Raw genomic sequence first — 18946 nt, 5'->3', positions numbered from 1 at the left:
CCCCGGCGCACAACAGCTGTTGCCGCGCAGATCACAAGGGAGCGGTATCGGAGGTCATTAACAGACCTCCGGCTCCCTTGAGTGATTTTAAGCCGGGTTGAACCCGGCTTAAAATCACTCAAGGGAGCCGGAGGTCTGTTAAAGACCTCCGATACCGCTCCCTTGCGAGCCTGCTCCTCCAGCGGCGGACATTACTGTCCGTCTCTGGAGGGGTGCCGGGTGCCGCAGGTTGGCACCCCCTGGAGTGTGGCGCCCTGTGCGGTCGCACACCCCAAAGGTCGGCCCTGCTCTAAGGGGTCTGCGGCCGCACAGGGTTTAAATAAAAACATCGGGGGTTTTTTTCAACTTTATTTAACATCCTCCATGTTAAATAAAGTTTTTTTTAACTTTATTTAACATGGAGGATGTTAAATAAAGTTAAAAAAAAACCCCGATGTTTTAATTTAAATCCTGTGCGGCCGCAGACACGTAAGGCCGGCCTTGGTGGGGACTTCCCGGCCCCTTAGAGTGGCGGACCCGGCAAATCCCCCGTGTTTCCCCGAAAGTAAGACATATGTCTTACTTTCGGGGTACGGCTTATATTAGCTGACCCCTCTGAAACTCCCGATACGTCTTACAATCGGGGGTGTCTTACTATCGGGGAAACACGGTATGTAGCTGGTACCCCCCTCCCCCCTTTGAAGCTATAACAACTTCACATTCACCCAGCGGAGCATTTGGTCAGGCACTGATGTTGGACAAGAAGGCTTGGGTCACAATCTACATTCCAGTTCACCCCAAAGGTGAACGAATGGATTGATGTCAGGGCTCTGTGAAGGCCAGTCAAGTACTTCAGCACCCAACAACGGCTATTATGGAATAGAAAAGGGCCTTCCCAAACCGGGAAGTTGGAAGCACAGCATTGTCCAAAATGTCTTTGTATGCTGAAGGGGAATGCGATGTCATAAAAGTCCCTGCTGGTGTGATGGCCTGGCGTCCCAATACTTTTGTTCATATAGTGTATTTCCCAACTAGTGTAAATAAATGGAGGAATTGTGATAAATCCCCTCCATGCATCTGCACCGATTCCTGTCCCTCAGCTACTTGGCTTGGAGGAGATGCATTCAGCCCTAATACCTCCTACCTACCAGTGTGCACACTGTGACTCCCATAACAGCTCTAGGGCATCTAACAAGACACCTGTGCATATGCTCACAGAGCAATTCCATCCATTTTAACAGGCATTCTTACCAGCGACTGGCCACGTTAAGCAGCTAAAATAAACTCAACACCAGAGCACAGACGGATGTTGCTTTAGTTTTTGTTCCCTTACAAGTAAAGAGCCTAGAGTATTTTAATATTTAAGTAGTCTGCTCCTCCAATCATCTATGGCAACAGCCTACCAGTGCCTGCTTTTGCCTCAGACGACAATTACATGATCCCATCAAAAATTATGAATAGAGCAAAACCGTCCTTTATTTCCGGGACAGTTTAAGGCATTTAATAGTGTTATGAATTATTTTTCTAATGCTGCATTTAGGGTACCCAACGGCTGGAACCTGTCTACATTTTGTTAAGCGCTTTTGTATAAGCAGAGAAATCTTAGACTATGCCAGACTACAGGGTACAAACTGGAATAAGACATTTCAGTATGAAAGATGTTTCTCTCGGAATATAAACGTCTACAATTAGCATACCTCTGATTCTGTATATTAGAAGATCAATATGCAAACACTGCAAGAAAAAACAACTCATTCTTGCTAATGGGAGAGCCTAGAAACAGAATATGTATTAAAGAAGCTCACATAAAGATCATACCTTGCTGCTTTAGAAGTATCACGTTAACAAAATAAAGGAGAAGAAGAATGGCAAAAACAAACAGATCAAAAGCACAGACATGTTTGAAATCAAAGCTCCATTCTGATGAGCGGCTTGGAGTTGGAGTATAGCTAGAAAAAAAAAATGAAGCCCAAATAAACCACTAACTGCTTCAATCACTCCACCAGTCATATAGTGGACGTTTAAATATATACATTATATCCACATGAGCATGGTGTGAATTTAAGCATCTTTAGCAGCAAAATCTAGATTTTTTTTTAAGATTCCTCAAATCTTATATTTTTCAGTTCAGCCCACCACATAGCGCCTGGTAGAAGCTCAAGGGAGCGAAACGTGTAGCGGACGGATTTTCAAACTTTTTAACTATCGGAATAAATTTCTATTTACTTTTTATTTCTGAGTACGGTCTTTTTTCTTCATTTCTATCACGAAGGTCTGGAGATGCGGGAACCTGCTCTTTGACACAGAGTTTGAAGATCCTGTATGATCCATTGGAGACCAAATCCCCGGATAAGACCTTTTTGAGGAGCCTACTTTTACTATTAAGCATGTGAGTGCAATAGTTGTCCGATTAATATATCATTCTCGGACATATTACACTATTATGTGTTCTCTGCTTTTTGTCTCATTTTAAGATATATTACACCAAGATACCATTCAGAATCACATACAGGTTGTGTATATATATCAATTTTATTTTTTTGTCAATAGATATATACTGAGCGCGCTTAATATCTATTGTAATCTTCTGGTTTTGTGTAATTTCCACATTTATATGTGGATGGGAAACCACATAATTAAGGTGCTGCTGGTATAAAAGGGAGAGCGCTGGAACAGTTACTTTGTGGGGGGGTTGTGACATTAAATTACATAAACCTATGTAAAAGTTTTCAGATGAAAATAAGTAAATCTCTATGTATTACAAAGCCTCTTCTCCATTGAATTGCTTTCACACACTTGGAGATAACTCAAGGACAGGAGATTGATTACATAATGCTAATTCTGCCACAGATGCAATAACAAAAAGGACATATCTAGCTTTGATAAATGATTTAAGGTATACTAATGATATGTCCTCTTTAAAGGGGAAGCCCAGGTGGGGGGGGGGGAATTTGAGTATAACACAAATTGATGTGTACAGAACACAAAAGAAGGGCAGATTGCTCCCCAGTAGGCCTCCATTGGGTTGTTACAATGTCCGACCTGCCCATTTACATGTCAGAAAAGTTCCGACATGATTTATCTTTGTCTCATTCTTTAACATCACAAAAATCTGGCATTTTAACAGGGGTGCGTAGACTTTTTATATCCACTGTATATATATATACACACACACACACGTTTTTTTTATTGTTACTTCAGTCTGGGATGCAGTTGCTATACATACTGTTAAATATCTCACAACAATTGCCTAATTTCATTGCTTAGAATACCTATACATTGGTCCGAGGCCGGTTTCTTCTGTTACATGTAAAGAAGTTATTCTGAATAATACAATAATATATAATATACAATCAGTAGGTAGCGGTGCTATAAGTTTTGAAGGCAACAGCTTTTCCTTCATCACAGAAATTATGTTCCCAGAACAGACAGCTTCTGTGGCAATACAGTTTCTGACAAAGTGTAACCAATACAGTTTATACCGCTTAATCCCTGGAGGACAACACATTAGAACACAGAGGGTTCAATCATTTAAAACAGATAAAATGACTAAAGGTGTGTGTATATAACACTCCTTTTCCCGTTGATCAATAAAAAGATACAGAGCTGAGATACACACAAAGTGTGTTGTAGCTTTTCAGTGCAGAACTTTTAATAAAACACATGCCACCCAATGCTGCCGGCCGCTTGGTAAACAGTAACTGCTTGTACTATAAACAGATTCGTGTTTATAGGCGACACACTGCCGACACGCTGCCCCTTTACCATCAGACGGGGCACACGTACAAAAATTGTGTACTCCCGACAATGTAAGCTTCTTGGACCCAAAGCCCACCGTTACTTTAAGGCAACTAGCCCAGGATGTGTAATTGCCTAGGGAACACCAACCACTGCTAGAACATATATTCAAATGCCTGTGTCCTTCTGGAACAAAGCATGATTTAGCACTTTTGAATGGTTTCATTTATCACGCGTGGGTGTTACCAGGCGGTTATTTTTTATCAAATGACTCACTGTATTAAATGTCGTGAATGCAGTAACATGTAGCATTTGAATAATATTACCGAGTATATTAAAAAGACCGTTCCATTGTGGTATTGCATGACACTGTTTGCAGTTTACCTGGGTGGGAGTCACACTAACACGTACAGTTATGGTGCACATTATCGGCACTCTTGAATATTTTCCACAACGTGTACAATAACTTCAGAGATAACTGCAAAAGTATCAACTTTGTATTATCTGCAATGTCCAAAATTATTTTTTGCCATTGCCAACAAATGAGCAATTTGAGCTCCTTCCAAAGGTTTTCAATCGGATTGAGATCAGACATTCCTTTGTGTTTTCTAGTTTTGTGACACTGGGTAGCACATTTCACCTTCCAACGCCTTGGTAATCCTCTGATTTCATTCTCTTAATACGTTCAAGGTCTCCCAGTACCAGAAAAGCAGCCCATCATCATTATAGTTTCTCCACTATATTTAACGGCAGTAAGGGTGTTTGTTCTGACCTCAAAAGATCTGTCGCCATGTCCTGGGAAGTTCATGAGCAGCAAACGTCACACATTAAAGCATCACAAACTGATGAAAAAGAGATGGCCTTCTACCCTTTAGAATTCTTATGTTTGGTGATAATAGTGTTTCTGATGATCTTGGACAGTCTTTACTGTTGTGAATGAGGAAGAAGGAATAAAAGTGGCCTTTCTGAGCACTGAGGCCATCATTGATTGGTTAATTCAAACCATGTAAGCACTGACAATGTATCACTGGTGAGTCCAATTTCACAGCAATTACATTTGAATTCTTATTTTCAAACGGATTTGAATTCTTCAAAAAGATGCCAACTATCGTTTCATGGCAATGTTTCCATTTTTACACTTTTGCCTCCCAATTTTCTGTTATATCCCACATTGCTCTGTATCAAACATATGAGTGTATATAGACAAAGAAGTTTTTAAGGAAATATTGTTCATGACGTACAAAAAATATTAAAGTGTGCCAATAATGTTGACCATAACTATACATGTAACTTGTCCAACTATGTCACTTTAATTGTGTGAATGCATATGGGTATAAATAAATATTGACATTCAGTCCGGTTTGTTTTCTTCTAAACAGATAACATTTCCATATTTTAGCAAAATAAATAAAACAGTTTCCTGAAACTGAGTTACAAGTGAAAACGAACACTGCATAGAATTTTAAAGAAGAAGAAGTTACATTTCGGATACAACTAAACTCTGAAAGTCATTTCCACATGAAACATATCTACATTTGTAATTGTTTCATTGTTTTAGAGTAGCAGGTTTACAATCATACAGTTCCCCCATAAGTTTATTATTACATATACCGTATTTGCTCGATTAGACAAGGGTTTTTTTCCCCAGAGCAAATGCTCTGAAAAATATCCCTCGTCTTATATTCTAGCTCATCTTCTTATCAGACCTTACGCAAAGGTCTGACTACAAGACAAAGATCCAGATCCCCTGGATCGCTGCAGGGGACCCGGATCCTCCTCTCCGGTGGAGGTCTATGCAATCCTCTGCTGCTGTCTGCACTTCTGCCGGGCTTCTATGACGGAGCGCCGGCATCACATGACCTTCCGGTGCTCCACCGTAGAAGCCCCGGCAGAGGTGGCAGCGGAGGATATCTGTGCGCATCCCGCAGCTGGTGAACGCTGCTGCCGGCACTTTCGCCGAGGTTTCTATTGTGGAGCACCAGAAGGTCGTGTGATGCAGGCGCTCAGTCATAGAAGCCCCAGGTGAAGTACTGGCCAGCAGAAGCGGCGGTCTGCACATGAGCTATAGTCACCACCAGCTCACTCAGAAGTACAAGGGGATCCAATGAGACCTACTGAGTGCATGCGCAGAATGCACTATTGAGGTCAATGAGACAGCTTCCCCAACACTGATCTGCTTCAAACAGCAGGAAAAAAGAGGCACAACAACAGGGCCCTGGAGAGGGTGGTATGCTGCAGCATCTCTTAAAGTACTCATTGTTTATATTACACTTTAAAGAACATATATTAAAGTACTCAAAGGACTTTAATGTGCATTCTTCATTAGTGGGGCTGTATGGGACACCAGACTGTCCCTTGAAGAAGCATTGTAAAATACCTTGAGGTTTCCACGGAAACATAATGCAGCAAGTGGCACACTGTTCCAGAATTATATACATATATATTTCCCACTATCTTATTCCCAATGAGTCACCTTATGCCAGGAAAATTATTCACTTTGCCTTATCTATGCCAAGCAATGAATAAACAGACCTGGAAATTAGTATGACCTCTTAGTCCATACAGGAAAGGGGCTCAGAAGGAGTTAATTACCAGCAAATATCAGAGGTCCTTGGTAGGCGGCTTATCTAGTCATTTTCATGCAGAGAAAGATAAAAGCCTGAAGCCTGCCACTGCTCAGGTCCTAGAAAACATTTCTTATTCAAGAAAATAAACTATTCATAAAGTACAGGTTCAAATTCAGTGTTAAGCTGAGAACCTTATTTGACCTTCACCTCCTTTTCGCTTAAGATTTGTTTGCTGTATTATAGGGCTGCAACTAACGATTATTTTAATAATCGATTAGTTGGCCGATTATTTTTTCGATTAATCGATTAATCGGATAAAAAAATACATTATTTTAAATTGAAGAAAAATTGCAATAAAAAACGTACAATTTACACTTTCATCTCTTTATTGCAATGGCCTCTCTCTATTCACCTTATTTTACTGACATAATAATAAAAGCTACAAGAACCCAAACACAGTGCTTCTCAAACTAGGTTTTAATACAAAGTTATTAGTAAATATTAATTCATATGTTAACTATTTTTCATATTTAATAAAAACTGAGAAAAAAGCCTTGTTTATATTTTCTTTTATTTACCAAACTGCCCCCAGTTATGCACATCTGACCCCCAGCTTGCCACTCTGCCCCCATATATGCCTTATACCTCTTATATGCCAGATTCCACTGTGCCCCCTGATATGCCACATACTCCTTATATGCCAGTGATATGCAACTGAGCCCCCTGATATACCTTTTACCCCCAGATTTGTTTTATGCCCCCCTGATATGCCTAATATCGATGTCTTATACCCCCTATATGCCACTGAGCCCCCTGATATACCTTTTACCCCCAGATATGTTTATGCCCCCCTGATATGCCTAATATCCATATGCCTTATACCCCCTATATGCCCTAAAAATTAATAATACCCCCCATACACCACTATAACTCACCCATACACCACTCTGGCTCCTCCCCTCCCATACACCACTCTGGCTCCTCCCCCTCCCATACATCACTTTGGCTCCTCCCCTCCCATACATCACTTTGCCTCCTCCCCCTCCCATACTCCACTCTGCCCCCTCCCATACATCACGTTGGCTCCTCCCCCTCCCATACATCACTTTGCCTCCTCCCCCCTCCCATACTCCACTCTGCCTCCTGTGAACCTCCGTTTCTGACAAGACACCAGGGAGCCGGGTAGAGAGGCAGAGTGGCGTATGAGAGGGGGAGGAGCCAGAGTGGTGTATTGGAGGGTGGCTCCCATACACCCCTCTGACTCCTCCCCCCTCCCATACACCGCTCTGCCTCTCTACCCGGCTCCGTTACTGAAGGCACTTTCACTGCAGCTTCATAGAAGCCTCAGTGTAAGTGAAGGGCAGTAACGGAGTCTGTCTGTGCGATGCAGAGAGGATGATTCTCTGTCAGCCGGTGGGGGTCTGCATCGCACAGACAGACTCCGTTACTCACCTTCACTTACACTGAGGCTTCTATGAAGCTGCAGGGAAAGTACCTTCAGTAACGGTGCCGGGTAGAGAGGCAGAGTGACGTATGGGAGGGGGGAGGAGGCAGATGGGAGGGGGAGAGGGATGGAAGTGAGAGACCGGCCGACAGTGAGGTGAATCCAGGTCTCCTGCAGCGTCGCGGGGGATCTGGATTCCGGTGTTATAATCCGATCGCTGTTTGAGGTCGGATTATATAAGGAGAGGAGTTTTTCAGAGCATTTGCTCTGAAAAAAACCTCTTTTTATAATCGATAAAAATCGATCCGATTAATCGATGATGAAATTCGTTGACAACGATTTTCATAATCGATTATTATCGATTTTATCGATTAGTTGTTTCAGCCCTACTGTATTACTCCGTGGGCAATGTGAATACATACTGTGCGTGCATCGATTCTCATGCCAGGATATTGCATCTAGAATGCATCTTTTCAGTAGAGTGCTAGATCCCAATAGGTCAGATTTATTCTGCATCATGGGAATGTATCCTTGTACTGCTGTACTTAGAACTTCTGGCTCACTTTAATGCCTTGTCGCTTTAAGCCTGGTCTTCTCTGTCACCTCCATGCCAGCTAGCTAGCTTGGACCAAAATATATGACCCCAAAAGCAGCAGGGCTTCAAGTGAGCGCTTTAACATTAAGAGGGATACAAATGAGCACATTTTTTTGTTCGCTTTCCGGTGACATCATCACCGTACTCTGGGAACGTTGCTGAACGCAAATTGGTTTATATTGCTGCATTGTAAAGTGTTTTTTGCCTCTAATGTCAAAACGACCGATATCCTGGTTTGTCTACTTTTGAGAAACATTTTATGTAGTAGTCTTGATAGCTAAAATTAGAGAATGCCAAATTTGAATAATATTTGTCCTATAATAAAAAATAAATTAAAATCTTAGGCATACAAGGTGTATCCAGACCCAGGACAGGTATACTTTGGGTTTATTTATCATTTGCGTACAATCTATAAGAAGAGGAAATATTCTACTTTTTAATATTTTGTTTATACTAAATTATGCATTCTATAGAAATGAATAGAAAGCTCTACTTGCACTGAAAAAAAAAAAAAAGAGAGTGTGTGGGTACACTAAATGTCAAGAGGGAAATTAACGCGTTACAAATAATTGTCTTAATCAACTATAGACATTTCCAATAATGAAATCACCCTTGAGTTTTGAGTGTTGTCTACATCCAGTCTACTGAAAGGAGAAAGCCCAGCAAATGTTTTCATGATTAGTATCAGATTAAACATCTGTTTACAGACATATTGTGCTAATTAAAACAGTTTTTGCATAACACAATGTTTTTAGACAGCTGCGTATTAGCTACATGTATGTGTTGTAGCCCAGGGACTCTTCATCACACCTTCAGTGGCAAATAGAATTGATCGGTCTTAACCATCCGGCCACACACAAACCAATGAAAATCTAAAGAGAAAGATTTTGTTACCATTAGCATAAAGACTCAGCTCAGTGTGGTGTTTGAGCAGGGAAAGTCACCCAAAATATCACATGACTGACAACAATGGCGGCCTCCAGGTCCGTGGGACTTCCTCTTTATTCTGCATGTCCAATATCACTCAGAAGCTCATGACATCAGTATCCCTATCTTTTTGTATACTTTAATGTAAAAATGATATCCAGTTAGGCGGTTGTCGTGTTCTTACTATTAGCACAATTTACACCAAGGCTAAAAAAAACTGCTTTGGTTCATTGAACATCTCCATGCCTAGTCATAGTATTAAAATAGAAAAAGGCTCCAGGCACTCAAGGGTTCCACTCAGGCAGGTTTATTGAAGGAGAAGGACAACAACGTTTCAACCTCACGATGAGGTCTTTATCAAGTTAGTCATAGTATTAAAACACATCTCATTAAATGTCCCCTACAACGAAGGGCAATGAACTTCAGGTCAACAAAAATGTTTTGAACTGGCTGGGTTCTTCCAATGATGTCTGGCAGTCATGGCCTGAATGTCAACACCCTAAACTCCACCCTTAGCCCAATCTTTGTTTTGCATAGCACAGGACCCCCAAACAACCATTAAGATCAATGACGTAAACAGATTGTTATTTTAAGTTTGATACACGTGATATTTTCTAAATTTCAGTTAAGGTGTCATCAAAAGCAGTGCACATGTTTGGTCCACTATGACTGGAAACCATGGAGGAAATTATTACTGATTTAGAGATTATATATATATATATATATATATATATATATATATATATAATGTAGGCTTAAGAGTATTAAACATTTACTTCAAAGTAAAGCAGGCATCAGCAGTGAGAAGGTCAATTAGCTTCCTTTATCCCCTCCGCCAAGCTATTAAGTTTAACCTAACGCTTATCAGGTCAAATCATTCAGTGAGGAGCCCCTTCTTGCACATAATCAAAACTGAGGAACCCTTGCAGCCGTTAAATGTTTAAGTTATACAGATACTATATTAAACATTGAGTATTTACAAAAATAACATGTGTTCCATACAACTTCAAGAACAGAAAGAATTTGAAGGACACAATCTGAAACGTGTATACTAGACATGGTGGCAGGGCATGCGGATGATCAGATGTCACCAAGCCTACCTCTCAGAAAGTCCCCCTGCTCTACATAATAAGCACAATTTAACTAGGCTCAGAGATGTCAGGGCCGATGAACTCTGAAAACCCACGTGATCATTTTTCAATCAATAAAAGGGAATATGTAAAGAAATGTGTTCCATGTGAGGCTTCCCCCTGCGCCCTAGAGATGAAGACTGCATAAATCACAGGACTGACCTTTGGTCAGCGTGTTTATTTTAAACCCAGACATTCTGCAAGCCCATCCATGTCACAGATTTCACTACAATAAATTTACTCACATTAACCTAGCCTACTCATTCCTCCTGCCCAGTGTCCTCTCATACACCACATAAAACAGGTACCCGTGCACACACAAATACTCCCAACTTCAACCATTTTAGTGCTTAATGGGTGGGGTGATCTCCTCCATCTGCTGTTCAGGTGGGATTAACGAGCCAAAACATGCACTATTCTAAACAATTTCATAAAAAAGTGAAGGCATTGAATAAAAACTACTATGCAACCCTGGATAAAACGTTTTAAGCACAGCTTATTCCACTAAGGTTTACCATGCAAACATGCTGTAAAAAACAGTATCACAAAAAGAACAGCAAACAGCAGAGAGGTTCCAATGCTAACAGACGCAAAGGAACTAGTAGCATTTGCAAGTAATCCGACTTGAATATAGTGATAAATGTTCAAAATACAGCTGTCCTAGTACTAGATGTGGTTAATATTTAATTCTCACAAATCAGTGGATTCTAGAAAGCCTACAGTGTTTCATGTAGTATGTTGACCCACAGCACACTCGCATAAGGTGAAAAAAGATTTTATACTTCTGCTAAACCAACTCGTCAAAGTGTACTATACATACAATAAAAATTTAGAGCATACTTAATTGTTAGGTAAAGAATAAAAAAATACTTTCCCAATATACTTTATTCTAGCCCAAGTGTGTGTGTGTGTGTGTGTGTGTGTGTGTGTGTGTGTGTGTGTGTGTGTGTGTGTGTGTGTGTGTGTGTGTGTGTGTGTGTGTGTGTGTGTGTGTGTGTGTGTGTGTGTGTGTGTAATATATATTTATATATATTACAAAAAAGCACAAAGCTAACTTCTCAAAAAGACAGCAGAAAAAAACAGCTTTACAATTTTGAAATGGCAGAAGACTGCAAGCTTCAATAATTAAATAGGTGGATTTCATGGGGAACATTGCAGAGAATTCTGGGATTGCAGGCTTTGTGATGTATCTGGAAAACAGGAAAAAGGAAGGAATCGCAAGGCCGACAATAGCCAAAAATAACAAAAAGTAACAGTGTTTAGGGGTTCCAAAAAAAAAAAAAAACACTTTACCCTTTCTTCTGCTTGGAGTAATTCCCCACACTCATAAAAATTAAGTAATTACCATGTCATCACATATAAATTGTGGTTTTTATCCCAAATGTGTAAGCTTTACTTCTTCCTTCTCATACACTTCAGCTCCTCAGTTTTCCCTCTTTTGCTTATCAGCTAATTGACAAAAAGCAAAAGTGCCTTTTGTTCTGACAAGTTAACCTTTTAACAGCTTGACTGCATTCAAGACACCTAATTAGAAACTTGAACTGTGATACTTCATGGCTTCTAATTTCAGGAAGAGTAATGGATGTGCAATCCAGGGAAACCAAAACAGTAGCAAAGTAACTCAAACGCAGAAATGTGAATAAAGAGGCATACTACCCCAACGTTACAGGGCTGGTCCCAATTACATAGTTCTTTTAAGATAAAGTACTTGGCTATGTATTCTTCCTTAGTGGCACATAAAAGTTGCAGATTTCAAGAAATGGCAGCCTGGAACTTCAGGGAACATGAAGTATATTTTATGGATACGGAATTATTAAAAAGTAAAAGGACTATCACATCAACCAAATTTAAACACACATTTCTAATAAGATCCTAAAGAAACATGAGAAGGACAAATAGTTAGCCATGTCCTGAGGAAGAAATGCATCTCATGATGAGGTTCCAGCACCTCCTACACATAGATTCCTTCTGGGAGAACAAGGCAGCCAGTGAAGTTCTGTCTGTTTTCACAGCAATGCTTTGTGTCAGGGGCACTGCTTGGTGACAGCACCAACCATCAGTCAAGCTCGGGAAGAATAGACTTTGTCACACATACAAATCCTCAAGTGTGGACAGCCAGAAGAAAGAGAACGGACATATAATAGAATCAGGAAGGACTTCTATCCCTCCAGGAACGTCAGCTTTCGTGCACATTAACTAGGTGTGGCATTGTGATTAACAGTTTGTCTTTGGTGTATGAAGACACAATAAATACAAGCACAACAGAGACCTCCAAATACACACACCTTCTACAGCCCGTCATTTCTGGTGGAGCTCATCTATACCAAGCAAAACATTCTCATTTGACTCCATGCACACTGGGAGTAAACAGTAATAATAAATAACTCCAATTAACTACTGAAAGAATATTTTGAAGTCAAATCAAGAAAATAATAACAAGAATTACCAGAAAAGATAACAGGATATCAAGCTAAACAGATGGCAGAGTGAGTGTGTGAATGAGTATTATATATATATATATATATATATATATATATATATATATATATATATATATATATATATATATATATACACTAGGGATGCAACAACTAATCGATAAAATCGATAATCGATAATGAAATTCGTTGGCAACGAATTTCATTATCGATTAGTTGAATCGATTATTATCGATTATAAAATGAGGGTTTTTTCAGAGCAAACGCTCTGAAAAATCCCCCTCATTATATAATCCGTTTAGTCTGACTCACCGTCTCACAGCAGCAGCTCCTACTTACTCCCCCTCCCTGTAATCACTGTGACAACTGGCCCCGCCCCTTCCTTCTCCAGGCCAGAACCACATGGCTGTGACACTCATCTAACTGTAAGTATATGTGTATATATATATATATATATATATAATATAATATAATGTGTATGTGTGTGTGTGTATATATATATATATATATATATATATATATATATATATATATATATATATATATATATATATATATATATATATAATGTGTATATATGTATGTAATATATATATATATTTGGGCTACTGAAAGTTAGGGGAGGTGGGGGTTAATTTAGGGGCAGTTATGGTTAGTGGGGTGTTTAGGGTTAATTTAGGGGCAGTTAGGGTTAATTTAGGGGCAGTTATGTTAATAGGGTGTATAGGGTTAATTTAGGAGCAGCTGTGGTTAATGGGGTGTTTGGGGTTAATTTGAGGCAGTTGTGGTTAATGGTGTGTTTTGGGTTAATTTAGGGGATGCTGTGGTTGATGGGGTCTTTAGGGTTAATTTAGGGGATGCTGTGGTTAAGGGGGTGTTAAGGGTTAATTTAGGGGCAGTTATGGTTAATGGGGAGTTTAGGGTTAATTTAGGGGAATCTAAATCCTGGGGGCAGTGAAGTGACATATCTGGGGGTATAAGGCATATACAGTATATAAGGCATATGTGGGGAGGGCAGTGTGGCATGTCTGGGGAGGACGGAGTGGTGTATCAGGGTGTATAAGGCATATCTGGGGGTAGAGTGGCATATCTGGGGGTAGAGAAGTGGCATGTCTGGGAGGCAGGGTGGCATGTCTGGGGAGGATGGAGTGGGGTATCAGGGGATATAAGGCGTATCAGGCACAGTGGCAGATGTGGGAGGCAGCGTGGAGTGGCAGATGTGGGAGGCAGCGTGGAGTGGCAGATGTGGGAGGCAGCGTGGCATATGTGGGAGGCAGCGTGGAGTGGCAGATGTGGGAGGCAGCGTGGTGTGGTATATGTGGGAGGCAGCGTGGAGTGCTGTGGTAGGCAGCGTGGCATATGTGGGGGGGCAGCATGGCATGTCTGGGAGGCAGCGTAGCAAGCCTGGGCTCAAATGTGCATATATTGGGGGGCTGGTTGGGAAATAAAGACAAGAAATGTATTATCAAAGTTTTTTTATTCTGCTGTTTGTATTTAACATCATTTGTTTAGTAAATTATTTTAAATAAATGAAAAATTTACATTCATTTTTTTTATCCGATTAATCGATTAATCGAAAAAATAATCGGCCAACTAATCGATTATTAAAATAATCGTTAGTTGCAGCCCTAATATACACATACATACACATACACACACACATATATATTTCCTTTCCTTCCTCGTTAGTATGTCAATGGGAGGCTTTCCCAATCACTAGCAGTGGCCAACAGAAATAGGGCACATAACTCTTCTTGAATCAGTCTAATAATTTTCACATTGGGGGCACAAAGCATATAGGGCCGACATTACATGTTTACTATTTTGCAATTTGGTTACCTAATTTACAACATTAAACAAGACTATGATTGCACTTGAAACCTAACAAAAGGAATGTTCGCATTCTCAAGAGAATGCGCGCTTGTACAGCAAAGCAGAGAAGACGTAACGCCGGTAAATTTAAAGTGACAAATCCACTGTGTACCTGAAAAGCTGTCAAAGGTATATACTTGGCGCCATGAACCTGCATAAAGAGATCGCACTTGATGAAGCCAACATCAGTTTATATATATTAATACACACACAACCCAACTTTCTGTCAAGATATTTATGATTATTCTTCCCTATTTGGGTTACCCTTTGGTTGAAGTGCACCTTTTGGGGAAACAAAATAAATACTACAAAATGACATCTATAACTTAATTGGAAAGGATAAAAAAAGAAATCAAACTGTAAAACACAACTTTAAAAGCCATGTTACTGTAAATATAGATACCTTACCCAGAGCGTGTGGGTATTTTGAACGGGTGCATCACACACTTACTGTTAGGAAAGGCTGAAACACATTACAAATCAGATGATTTAATAAGCCATACAGTTTTAGACATGTAGCTGAACCCAGCCACACACTGTGCAGACAACACTGCATCATTAATCTCTATTTACTCCTCTTTGCTACTTTGTTATACAACATGCACACCAACTCCCACTATATCGTAACACTCTTTCAACGAGACGTATAGCTCGTAGCTACCAATGGCCGATGCAAATACAACCATAAAGCCCACGTACATTGACACGGGATTGGGTAAACATTAAAGTAATTTTAACCAAAACTCTGGACTATTTTTTATATATATATATATATATATATATATATATATATATATATATATATATATATATATATATATATATATATATATATATATATATATATATATAAAAGATAAGGTGCATTTGTTTAAAACATGGTTATAGTATTGGGCTTTGATGATTGTTCACAAAGCTCTTCAACCAAGGTTGCCTGACTTCACTTCCAAAAAGAACAACTTTGTCCTGGACATCGAGGCTGCAGAAGGGACCATCATACAAGAAAAAAAATCAATAATTAATTGCTGCAGATCCACAAGCCTTCATTTAAAAGTCACCTCAAAGATTTCCAGAATTCACATTAAAGCACAAAGGCACCTGCCAACCAAAACAGCATTTGGGGAAAGATCTCAAGGATAAATCTTTCACAATAATAGCTATAAAAGGGGAAAAAAAAGTCTATTTTTACCATCATTAAAATCACTGTTTAGAATGTTCATTCTATACATATGGTCTCTATTCCCTAGATTTTGGTTTTTTTTGTTACCTCATTATTTCACTCTAACACTCTCACATAAGTTATCCCCTTTACCCACCATAACATATGTAATGGTAATTCTTGGCTACCCCAAGCCTCTATTAAGCCAGTATCACAACCTCATGCCGACGAGTCCCATTAAGGAAGAAACAGCTGACTATGAATGGTGATCTGGCTATCTTTGTCTAAAGGCTGTCTTGTGCAGCGGGCAATTACTTTCAAGTAGTAGCCAGTAGACATCACAGGTCCATCAAGGTAATGACCAATCACTGTACCACACTAGAATGCCTACTACCTTGCATGGTGCGCTTAGGAAAGACTATTTGCTCCAGCCTTAGATCATTGGTGTGCCTTTGATAACGATGGCATCGAGCATACACGCTAATGGGGACAGATATCGGTTAGTGAATAGATGCCCATCTGCACCTTGTGGGAATCGTTTTCCAATCCACTGCACTTATTCTTGAAAGCACTTCCTGAACACATGCAGAGCATGAGACTGTTGATACGACAGGAAGGGAGGAACAAAAGAAATGGGGTTTCTTCAGATTTATAACATGCACTAAATAGCAACACTTGCACACTGTAAAAAGGAAGGTTTTGTGTACATTTACAAATTCTATATAAAAAAAAAAAAGATTTGCATAACCCTTCACTATCTCCTATGGAATGAAACAAAAAGTGAAAACTTTAAACTGGCAAAAACACTACTAGTGGTTAATTATGTTAATTATGATAATCCTGGTAAAATGTAATATTTAATGAAAAAGGTTTTTTTTTTTTGTCTTTTCTACACCCTCTGCTCTACATTTCAAAATTAGAAATTCTCATTTTATTTTCCAGACTGCATTTTTAATGAGTAACCACATGCAAAGTCCTCATCATCTTCATCATCATCCCTGGGGAGCCTGATCTCAAATAGTTGCACCATTTCTGGTCTCTGCATTTGGGTGGGGATGAAAAAACATCATCATCACAGACTATGCCAGTACTATAAGTCACACAAACATATCAAAATGGAAGGAAGTTACACTTGCATAAGAAATATGAAAAACAAAAGAGTAAGTCTTGGAAAGTAAATAGAAAGATTGTCTCCTAGGAACTCATTTGTCCTGAGAGATTTGATTTTATGTATTGCACACACAGTTCAATTTTTTTTTCTCCACCATGACCCATTCTATGGACGTTCTTCCTCTCAAGTTATGCCAAACTTATGCTTGCTTCCATGCTGCTACATAACCTGCGGTACAGGATACTTTTATTCACCGGCTTTTATGCTACACCTCTGGTTCACGCAGCTTCTTCACACTTTACCCCGGCATTGAAGCATCACTATCTTTGAAGCCTACTGTTGCCATGTTCCTTTCAAGTTCACAACGAAGGATATTCTAAGAACGTTTGCACAAAATACAGCCACATCAAGAAGCTTCTGGGGGGATATATATATAAAAAAAATATGTTTTTTTCTCTATATGGAAATAGTATAACTAACAAGCACTAGTATGGAAATGTGTCAAGTGTGATTTAACAGTCCTGGAGAAGACACGATACACCCTTAAATTTCACAATCTGACACACAACCATAGGGTCAATTAAGCTAACATAATAGGCACATTAGAATTTATAGGGTTTAAAGTGACCCAACATCCCTACAAACAACTTAGCTGTTCCTATGTCAGAGGGTATTTAGCACAATTATAGTGTTCTCATAGCACTCTGAACTGAGTACATAGATTATCTAGTAATATATATATATCCATGTAATGCCAAATAAAGGATTTCAGACTAGGGTAAAAAGGCCAGAAACATGTAGTCCTTTGGCAATACACTAAACATTAGAACACAATTTAAATTATATTTAATACAGGGCTTATCAAATCAAGGTAACCATGGCTCTTATGTTTTCAGACGTGGGTCCTAAATGCTTGCGCCACTTGATATTGATCGGTACGGATATACCTTTTCCGGACTCCTAAAAAATATAGCAAGCTGGCTTCCTAATTTGTCTGGCTCACTCCTACCTCCTACGCAAATAATGGAAGAAACAGGTCAAAGTGCATTCCAGACACAGGAAATAATGCGCTTATCATCATATGCAAGACAGTAGAACGAGGGCATGCTTTTTAACCATGCTCCCGGTTTATAGGAAACAAATCCATAGTTTAGTAAGACATCCGGCATCAAAACCTATTCCTGTATTAATGTTGCATTTCCAACATTATTATTGACAGCACTCAACAGACTGAGCCCTATTCTGACTGCTTCCCTATACTTCCGTTAAAAAAAAGCAGCAGAAATAGTGTTCGCCATATGTAAATAATAGAAAGATAATGACATCATTACACGGGCTAGATACGTGCAGACTGCAGCGCAAGTGGGTTCGGAAAATGATGGACTTATCAAGCATTGGAGAGGAACCAGCCAGCCGGATACGTCAGCAATGCTTTGCTGTTAAAAGCCAAAACATACCGGGATCTCTTCATTAACCTCCCAAACCAAGGAACCAGCAAACCCAGCCACCCATTGTAAATACACCTCAATCAGACACAATGGGCACTTGGTCCATTTGCCCCGCGCAATCTGTGTGTTTATTTAATATGGCATGCTACAGGACACCCTTCACGGGGTATAACCTAATAAATCATCATCCACAATTTAACCCCATGTGAGAAGTGGCTACTAGACGCAAAGACGAAAGGGTTAAAAGCTTGATTTCAGCCAGTGTGTGACTAAGATATGGGGGAGGGGATGAGGGGGGAAATAAAGCAACCAAAACATAAAAGATCTATGAGATCCACTGGCTCCAGGGCTTGGAACGCCTATACCCTCCATCTTCCTTTATTCTCCCCCTACAACCGCCTACACAGGAGGGTGCTGGGAAGTCTGCAGCAAATTCTCTCCTACACTGTGGCAGGTTGTCCTCTCATGACACATAGGATGCTTATCAGAGCAGGAACATCCAGCAAACAGTGGTGTGTGTGTGTGTGTGTGTGTTTGC

General features: G+C 39.8%; 1 protein-coding gene across 1 annotated transcript in view; it reads right to left on the bottom strand.

Annotated features, from left to right (window-relative positions):
• Positions 1-18946, bottom strand: part of ADAM10 (ADAM metallopeptidase domain 10) — a 79003-nt gene that overhangs the window by 59271 nt on the left and 786 nt on the right. The gene's annotated exons all lie outside the window — the stretch shown is intronic.

The sequence above is a fragment of the Spea bombifrons genome, chromosome 4 (assembly GCF_027358695.1).
Source record: "Spea bombifrons isolate aSpeBom1 chromosome 4, aSpeBom1.2.pri, whole genome shotgun sequence".
NCBI lineage: Eukaryota > Metazoa > Chordata > Amphibia > Anura > Pelobatidae > Spea > Spea bombifrons.
Note: the sequence above shows the minus strand (reverse complement) of the source record. Positions and strands in the feature narration are given on the sequence as shown.